This window comes from Scylla paramamosain, chromosome 5, assembly GCF_035594125.1.
Source record: "Scylla paramamosain isolate STU-SP2022 chromosome 5, ASM3559412v1, whole genome shotgun sequence".
Lineage (NCBI taxonomy): Eukaryota > Metazoa > Arthropoda > Malacostraca > Decapoda > Portunidae > Scylla > Scylla paramamosain.
Window position 1 is genome coordinate 18,727,196 of NC_087155.1, and position 8,912 is coordinate 18,736,107.

General features: G+C 37.9%; 1 long non-coding RNA gene across 1 annotated transcript in view; it reads right to left on the reverse strand.

The window, feature by feature from the left end:
• Nucleotides 1–8,640, reverse strand: part of LOC135100632 (uncharacterized) — a 35,281-nt gene extending 26,641 nt beyond the window's left edge. The window contains exons 1-2 of the long non-coding RNA XR_010268842.1: nucleotides 8,465–8,640; nucleotides 4,439–4,552 (exon numbers count right to left, since the gene is read on the reverse strand). This is a non-coding gene — a long non-coding RNA (uncharacterized LOC135100632). The remainder of the gene's footprint in view (nucleotides 1–4,438; nucleotides 4,553–8,464) is intronic.
• Between the last annotated feature and the right edge of the window lie 272 nt (nucleotides 8,641–8,912).

The following is an 8,912-nucleotide window of genomic DNA, read 5'->3' on the forward strand; positions in this document are numbered from 1 at the left end:
TGACTTACCGGATAGTAAAAACAATAACAAATAACTGATGCTATACAATAAATAAACATTTGAACTATCTGAAACACGTAGTAGAATATAAATTACCTTTTACCACAGAAATTACGACAAAAATTAAAACTACAATACTACAAACCAAAAATAACACAAGAACGTAAAATGCAGGAACAAATTTGACTGTATTTGATAACGAAATCACTGGAGACACAAGATGCAACATACATATTACTGTTAAGACACGAGAGGAAAGACACTGCAAGAGGAACGACTTGCCAGAAGAAAAAGAAAAAAAACCTCGAGGCTGTGTCGTTACCAAAGTGAAACGTAACTGAAATCGACTCCCAGTAAACTGAAAACTGAACTATTTTTCCACTTGACAGCTGCTCGTTGACACCCTCGGCATATGAGCGACGATTCAGCAATGCATTCCTAATATTTGCATGATTTAACGCCACTCCTCTTAGCGTCCAGCACTTTCTCGCCTTTCTGTTGAATCTACAAACACAGCTCTACTTGTTTATTTATTTGCAGGAGGAGTCATGTGGAAACCAGGGGCTACCAACTGGTGACGCGCTGCTGGTCCCGGCTTCCCCTGGCTCGTGGACCGCCGTGCTTTCATCAACGTTGGGAATCGCTTTGGCAGATATAATGAAACAGAATTTAGATGCCAGAGTAATGACTTGCTGCTTCTGACATCAAGGGAGCGTCTCTCTCTCTCTCTCTCTCTCTCTCTCTCTCTCTCTCTCTCTCTCTCTCATGGACATTCATTCAAACAAGACAGCTACGGTTTTTAATCTTAAGTTAGCGTTTAGTTAGGTAAATATTTCAAAATTACTCTGGTTGCATGATCCAGTTATACAAATATACGAGAGAGAGAGAGAGAGAGAGAGAGAGAGAGAGAGAGAGAGAGAGAGAGAGAGAGAGAGAGAGAGAGAGAGAGAGAGAGAGAGAGAGAGAGAGAGAGAGAGAAGTCAACACTTGGAGAGACAACACTGACAACAAAAAGAGTAATGGAGTGGCTCAGACCTTTTACTGCCTGTTGTTTTATTCCTCCCTTTAAAAATCGTGCAGGTTTTACAGCAAGCCACACTCCCACGAGACACGCAATCCTGAGCCTCGACACAAGTAGATTGGCCAGCTTCTCCGCTTTTAACCTTCCTAGTCATTGCAGACCGGTACTGGATTAAACTAGACTGGATTGTATAGGAGAGGATAAGAAAGGACTGAAGTGAACACGAATAAGGTGAACTGGAAATAAGAGGAGTGGAGTGAAATAGGCTGGGCTGGAACTGACAAGATTGCACAGGAGTAAGGTGACCAGTTGCTTCTTCCTTTGCTTTTAACCTTCTCAGCCATTGCAGATCAGTCCCCATTGAACACTCACTCTTGTTAGGATCTGCCCCTCCGGTCCTCGCACAGACGCGGAGCTGTGACGTTTTTCTTTCCTTTTTCTCCTTTCCCTGCTTTTACTAATCACCTACATCTTTCACATACTTTACAATACTCGAATCGTTCTGTAGTTTCCAAAATACACAAGTAATCTGAAGATACAGAAGCATCCACCAGAGAGTGCCCAAGGATCTGCCCGTCCGGTACTGGTGCAGTATTCAGAAACTTTTTGCTCTCACCACGACTCTTATCAAAGGCCACGGTGAGGATTAGCCGCGTTTTCAAGTGTTTCCCCTGTAAATAGAGTATAAATCTCGTTAATCTGTTACTAAAGCCACGAAAACACCCTTAAAAACCCATGTCACTTTAATTAGTCTTTTGGAAGTAGTAGAGTTGTGGGCAGAAGCGTTTCAGAATATGGTCCACAGACGCAGGGCTGCAGACTCGAGACTCGAGACTCGAGACTCGGGGGTCGGGAGTCGGGGCGTTAAGCTCTTCACGTCCTCACGGCATCAAGTCTCCGCGGATGGCGAGGATGTGCACCGGGAGTGGAGTGGCCTCGCATTATCGCTGCATGCAGGCAGAGTTGCAGTACTGGCACTTTGATTTTTGTGTTTGTTTTGCACTAAAGGCAGCGGAACCAGCGTGCAAAAGTGTAAAGTGTTGCGGAACTTCTTTTCATTTGCTGAGTTCAGGTCACGCCTCGCTGCTCTGACTCTTTAATGCTACTTGTTTTTCAGACTGCGTTGATACATTTTTTTTTTCTTTTCTTTCTCCCGGGTTAATTGCGAGACTAGAAACAGTTTGTCATACTCCCGTACTGCTGCTCATTTTTCCAGTGGTACGCACAACGTACTTCACGATGCGGCCGGCGTTTTATTTGTAGGTGAGACGCTACTGACTGAGGAGCTTGTGTGTCATCTTTATTGCATCTCACAGTAATCACTTGAAACAATACTATCTATTTATTATTTTCTTGCATTTCAGCCTGCAACTGACCTTTCATATTAATCAAAATAATGTGAAATGTTCATCCTACAAGTGTTTTTTTTTAATATTACGTTAGACGTAAGCTTCCTCACACATTTGAGTAATATTCAGGTATACATTATTAATCTGCCTTAACGAGAAAAAAAAGAAAAAAAAAAAAAAAAAAAAAAAAATATATATATATATATATATATATATATATATATATATATATATATATATATATATATATATATATATATATATATATATATATATCTGCACCTCTGAAAAATGTTTGTGCATCGGCTGGCATTTCTTTCTCCGTCGAAATTCTGAACCCCGTTCAATCTAACACCTTATCTATTTTAGCTATATGTTTGCAATGTTATCCATAACTTACACATGTACAAACAAAAGTAAATTAATAAACTGAATTAAAGAAATAAATAGGTGGCTGGTTCATTTATATACATTACTTTATTGAAAAACGGTAAAGTGTTTATTCCACACGAAACATCCACGCCAATTCTCCCCACACTCCCAGACGCCATCACTGCCTTAACAAACTCCAGCACTCCCAACTTTACTTTAGTTCCACTTGAATGGCGAGTCTTGCAGCAAAAAACAGATTAATTTAACTTTACATTTCATCTCCCGTCCCACTGGAAGCTCACGCCCTTCCCTCCCTGAGTTAGGGTGTCGCGCCGCCCCCTGCCTGTGATACACTCGCCCTCCATAAAAGATATCGCCGTCTGTTTTTTTTTTTTCCCCCGCACACTTTTTCATGATCTCCGCCACCACTGTCTCCCCCTTTTACTCCGGCACGGGGAAAATCCAAACTGACTCTTCCCAACCCATGAAATCCCGCTTGCAAAAAACAAACCTTTTCACATGAGAGCCGCGGCGGGAAGGCACCTCTGCCGACACATTTTTAAGGCAACAGGTAAGGGTAACGCTAACAAAGAGGCTTCAGAGGAGCACATGAGCTGCAGCAAGGCAAGAGTGTGGCGTTTTATCGAAGCAGTAACGTGAAGAGACTCTTGAGAAATGTGTCCGTATTCTGAAATGCACTGTTCTTATTATTCTATAGTGGAGAGATTCTGGCCCTCTGACTCTGGGCTACAAGACAGAAAAAAGGCTCAGTGATGGTGCCAGTCCTTAAAGAGTAGAGCCGAAAGGATCTTGAAAGGCCACAGATGATTTAGTCAGGTTGTAATAGGTATTTTTCTCATTAATTATTTGAATCCACAGTATTTTCCTCCAGAATCCGTTAAATGCAGCCATCGTAAGGTACCATAACGTCACAGAGAACAAGACACCATGACATCAGAAACACGCGGAATGTGGAATAAACACTACGTAGAATATCTGTAGAAGCAAATAAATATCAAGAGTGTAGAACAAGATGCCCTGCTAAGTACTACCAGCGGAACATTAGGGAGAAAACACCATTGCGCGAGCTTAGAAAGAGATAGAATGATGAAATAATGGAAGCAACAGGTGCAAGAATCAATTTAATCACAGAAAATTTAAACAGCAATACAGAATTTACTTTATTAAACAACATCTAATTTTCTGTTGGCAGTAAGTGCAGACGCAAAACAACGAAGAAGAAGAGTAGGATAAACCAATAAAAGAGCATATACGAGTAATAACAAAAGAAACTAGAGACTGCAAAACCCCAGTTGACCCACACACAGCGACTTTTGACATTCCCACAAACTGAACTGAACAACGAAAGAGAAAGAAGAGCAACATCACGAAGACAAAACAAGAAAGAACAAGGCAAGACAACTTCAGATGCATATAAAAACAAAAGAAAACAGTGACTACAAAAGCCAACTGACCAACATGCGGAGACTTCTGACATTCGCACGAGCAATACTGGACAGGACAACACAGTGAAAGAAGAGAAACATTACTGGACTGGACAGCAGAGAAAGGTGATGACATTGTGAGAAATTGGATGTAGGTGGTGAAGAGGGCAGGCACAGTCCTCTGAAAAAGCTACTGCGAGACTAGTCAGGAATAAAGTACACATTTCTCAGGTCGTGTTCCCTTCACCTACCTCCAACAGGGTGAATGTAGGATGATGATCATTACTGGATGAAAAAACAGAGTGAACATGAAGAACTGCTTGTTGGAGATCTGCTCGGCATCACGGCTGGCAGCTTTAGCATATCTGAGGAGAAAGGTGAGGAAATAAAGGTTAGAACTGGATCTGATTGCCTTTAAAAGCTGCTGTATTCAGGCAACGTCTCACAATAATTTGAAAGGTGACCTTTATATCTGCCTGCCTGTCTGTCTGTCAGCCTGTCTGGGTGTTAGTCCATCAGTGTGTCATGTTAAGGATCAGTGTCAAGCTTTGTGTCCTGTTGCTCTGTTCCTTTTGGTCTACGAACTCCCTTGGTGTGAGTTCGAATCCCTTCATAGCTTTTAGTTACTGAGTTTTTTGCAATTAGATTTTTCACTCAGCCACTGATCAATCACTGTGTAAATTTGCAGAAACTTTATCATAGAAACATACTGTGTTCTTTTCAGCTATTACCTGACTTCATGCAGAATACGCTCTGCTTTAATTGCTGTTAATGAGTTACCTCCAAATATAGGAGGAATTCTCATTTGTATAATTATTCTACTATTAGAGTTGTCATAGTTTCTTATTTCTCAATACTATTTTTTTCTATTAATCTAATTTATTCATTATTGATATATTTTTAAGCTATGTCACATTCCACATCAGTTTCAGCATGCCTTTATTTATATATTCTTTTATCTATTATTACTTTTGAACACTCCATTATTAAATTATGTCCTGTAGCGACTCGACTAACTCAACATTTCCAATTTTTCAATGCTTATTTATATATTTTCGTCCCTGTCCATAATTCGGAGCTTCCTTGAATTTGTGTTGGAATGCTTCCCTGCACTCAGAAGTCATGATTACCTGAGCCAGAAAGTGTTCCTTCTTCCGCTGCCTTCCTGGAACTGAACCTTTACACACTGATCCCTGGCTTAGCATTATGTGTCTGTCTTTAGCAGCAGCATTACTCGTACTTGTATTCTGTTACACGATTATTTCATCCTATCCAAACAGATCACCATGCATTTACAATAATATTTATGGGACTTATCCAAACTTTGATAATAATAACCGCTCCCCGCCAGTCTAATTAATTTATGGTATTAGCGATTAATTTTTACCGCAGGGACTTGAACTCTTCACTTCAACGACACACAGACTAGGACGCGCCATTCTCTATGTACTGCCGCCTTTCCCAAAATACCAAGAGGTCACTGGGCTGCTGCGCTACACTATAGCTGATATGTTTATTTTATGAATTTAAGCCATGTTATATTTCATGTCAGTTTCATTATTTTTTTTTTCTTTTGCTATAAAATATTTCCATTAATCCTAAATAACGAGATGGTTGACTAACAATTTCCATTTATTTATCTTATTTCCATTCAGTTTTAATTAGTGTGTGTGTGTGTGTGTGTGTGTGTGTGTGTGTGTGTGTGTGTGTGTGTGTGTGTGTGTGTGTGTGTGTGTGTGTGTGTGTGTGTGTGTGTGTGTGTGTGTGTGTGTGTGTGTGTGTGTGTGTGTGTGTGTGTGTGTGTAGTGAGGAAGTGAAAGGAGGTCTTGTCTGGTGTTAATCTAGCGAGTTATAGAGCAGCAAAATAAATAAATAGATAAATAAATAAACAAATAAATAGATTAATAAATAAATAAATGAATAATGTAATAAATAAACATCAATAACGTAAAAAAATGAAATCAAAGCAAAAATAAAGAAAAACAAAAGAAATAAATGAGTAAATAAAAAGACCTATTATTATTATTATTATTATTATTATTATTATTATTATTATTACTATTATTATTATTATTATTAAGGCAATAGTGAGTTTCCTTCCAGTTTTCTTTATTTTTTGAGCATTCACTTACACTATTTTACGTGTAATATTACTTTTTGTCTTCTTTCATTCCTCTCCTTATATGTCTGTCTGTCTGTCTGTCTGTCTGTCTGTCTGCATGCATGTATGTATGTATGTATGTATTATTATTATGTATTCTCCTACAGTGATTAAATTATAGTTTTCCACTTAAAATATTACCTTTCTTTGCTTTTTTTTCATAGTTTTTCACATTTTTTTTTTTCTTATTTTATTGGTGGCGGCCATTGCAGGTTGAACATTCCTGTGCTGCACATTTCACGAGCGGCATTCACCTGCGGCTTGACATTTTCCCCAGAGCTTTGCATCATTTTTTGACAACTGAATCATTTTACTTTTGTCATTCATCTGGTGTTATGTTTTTGTTCATCCATGCTCTCTTTTTTTTTTTTTTTACCTGAACTGAATGATTTAACCTCTGTCATTCATCTGAAGCTATGCATTCTTTTTTATTCAGCTGTAATATTTATCATGTCATTCATCGAAATTAGGTTATCTGTTTTTTTCTCAGGAGGATTATTCGACCGTTATCATTCATATTTGTGATTTTTTCTATTATTATTTTTCCACGAAGCAATTGATTTGGCATATTCGTGTGTGTGTGTGTGTGTGTGTGTGTGTGTGTGTGTGTGTGTGTGTGTGTGTGTGTGTGTGTGTGTGTGTGTGTGTGTGTGTGTGTGTGTGTGTGTGTGTGTGTTTCGAATACAAATAATTTTCCTTGGTCATTCCTGTCTTATTCCGTTATATATATATATATATATATATATATATATATATATATATATATATATATATATATATATATATATATATATATATAATCATTTTTGCTCAGCTGAATGATTTAACTTTTGTCATTTTTATTTTTTCTATTCATTCACTTCTTATTTCACCTACATATTTTTTGCTTTCATTTAAGAAAAGAAACAAAACGAGAGAAAGAAAAAATGACTGAGTGTTTTGTGATCGAGACATGATGTGTTAAAATCCAGTGAGAGATTAATTAACACAACAGTCACCAGAAGGATATTTTATTATTTTTTCTTACTTAAATATTAAGTGTTAAAATGCAGTGAAAGATTAATTAATACAACAGTCAACAGAGAAATACCTTAAGTGTGTTTTGTGATCGAGGAATTAGCAACAGCAGCAGCAGACAGACAGAAGTAATAGTACGAATATCATTATTATCCTTTATATATATATATATATATATATATATATATATATATATATATATATATATATATATATATATATATATATATATATATATATATATATATATATATATATATATATATATATATATATATATATATATATATATATATATATATATATATATATTTATATATATATATTAAAGGACACCAGTGCAATATTATTGAGTGCGCGCCCTGTCAGTCTAAGTTCCTCCATTGGTTCCCCGTGACATCCCTGGGAGCGGTAATTTCCTCCCCGTCAGTGAGGCGCCGCGTGCATTTCGCCCCGCCGCCAAGATAACCTACATCACACAACACTACGCAGATATTACACACTTTATCTCTCTCTCTCTCTCTCTCTCTCTCTCTCTCTCTCTCTCTCTCTCTCTCTCTGTACCGAAAACAGACAACAAAAGATCAAAACTTTAGGTTCATAAAAGAAATTATGGTGAGCGGACCACGGCTTGTAAGTTTATATCCTGTATTATTAGTTATTGATTCAGAAAGACGGCACCAAAAAACAGCGGAAGTGTTATTCATGAGCCAGAATGCTGTTAAATTACTGATAGAATTATGAAAACCACCGGATGGTGCCACCGTCAGGCGACTCCAGCAGCAGTTCCCCGCCGTGACTGTGACTGTGCACGTGATTGTGCACTGTTACTGTGATACGTACTGTATCCAGCAATTCCCAGTGAAATAGTATATAAAAGCAGTATAATATAATTATTATAATAATAATAATAATAATAATAATAATAATAATAATAATAATAATAATAATAATAATAATAATATAAGTAATAATAATAATAACAAATAATCATAATGAGAGAGAGAGAGAGAGAGAGAGAGAGAGAGAGAGAGAGAGAGAGAGAGAGAGAGAGAGAGAGAGAGAGAGAGAGAGAGAGAGTTTAGCATGTTCGTCTCACCTTTGGTAAGCCGCCACGCATCCACGACATCCTGCCACGCATCACGCTAAGCCGGGACGCGCCGCACCTCTCAGCCCCTATTAACACAACTTCCCCCCCGCAATGTAAACCAGTCCTGCTAACGCCACGACGCTAAGGCAAGACTCAAGCTGCTCCCCGCCTGTCTCTGAACCATATTCCGAGACGCTTCAAAGGCTGCAGTTGAAGTGACAAGGGATTGTATGTTAGGTTATGGTTCTGGTGCTACATTAACAATATTTCTACACTATTAACAGGAGAAACACTCTTGAAAGCCAGGTTTCTGAATACAGGCTTTCATTATTATCATCATTATCATTTTTATAATCCTCGTCATTACCTTTGTGCTCCATTGCAACTCCACGACCTAAGTCTTCTGCAGTAATTCTCCACTTATGCCCACCAATCACCTCCTCCCTTAATGAATCAG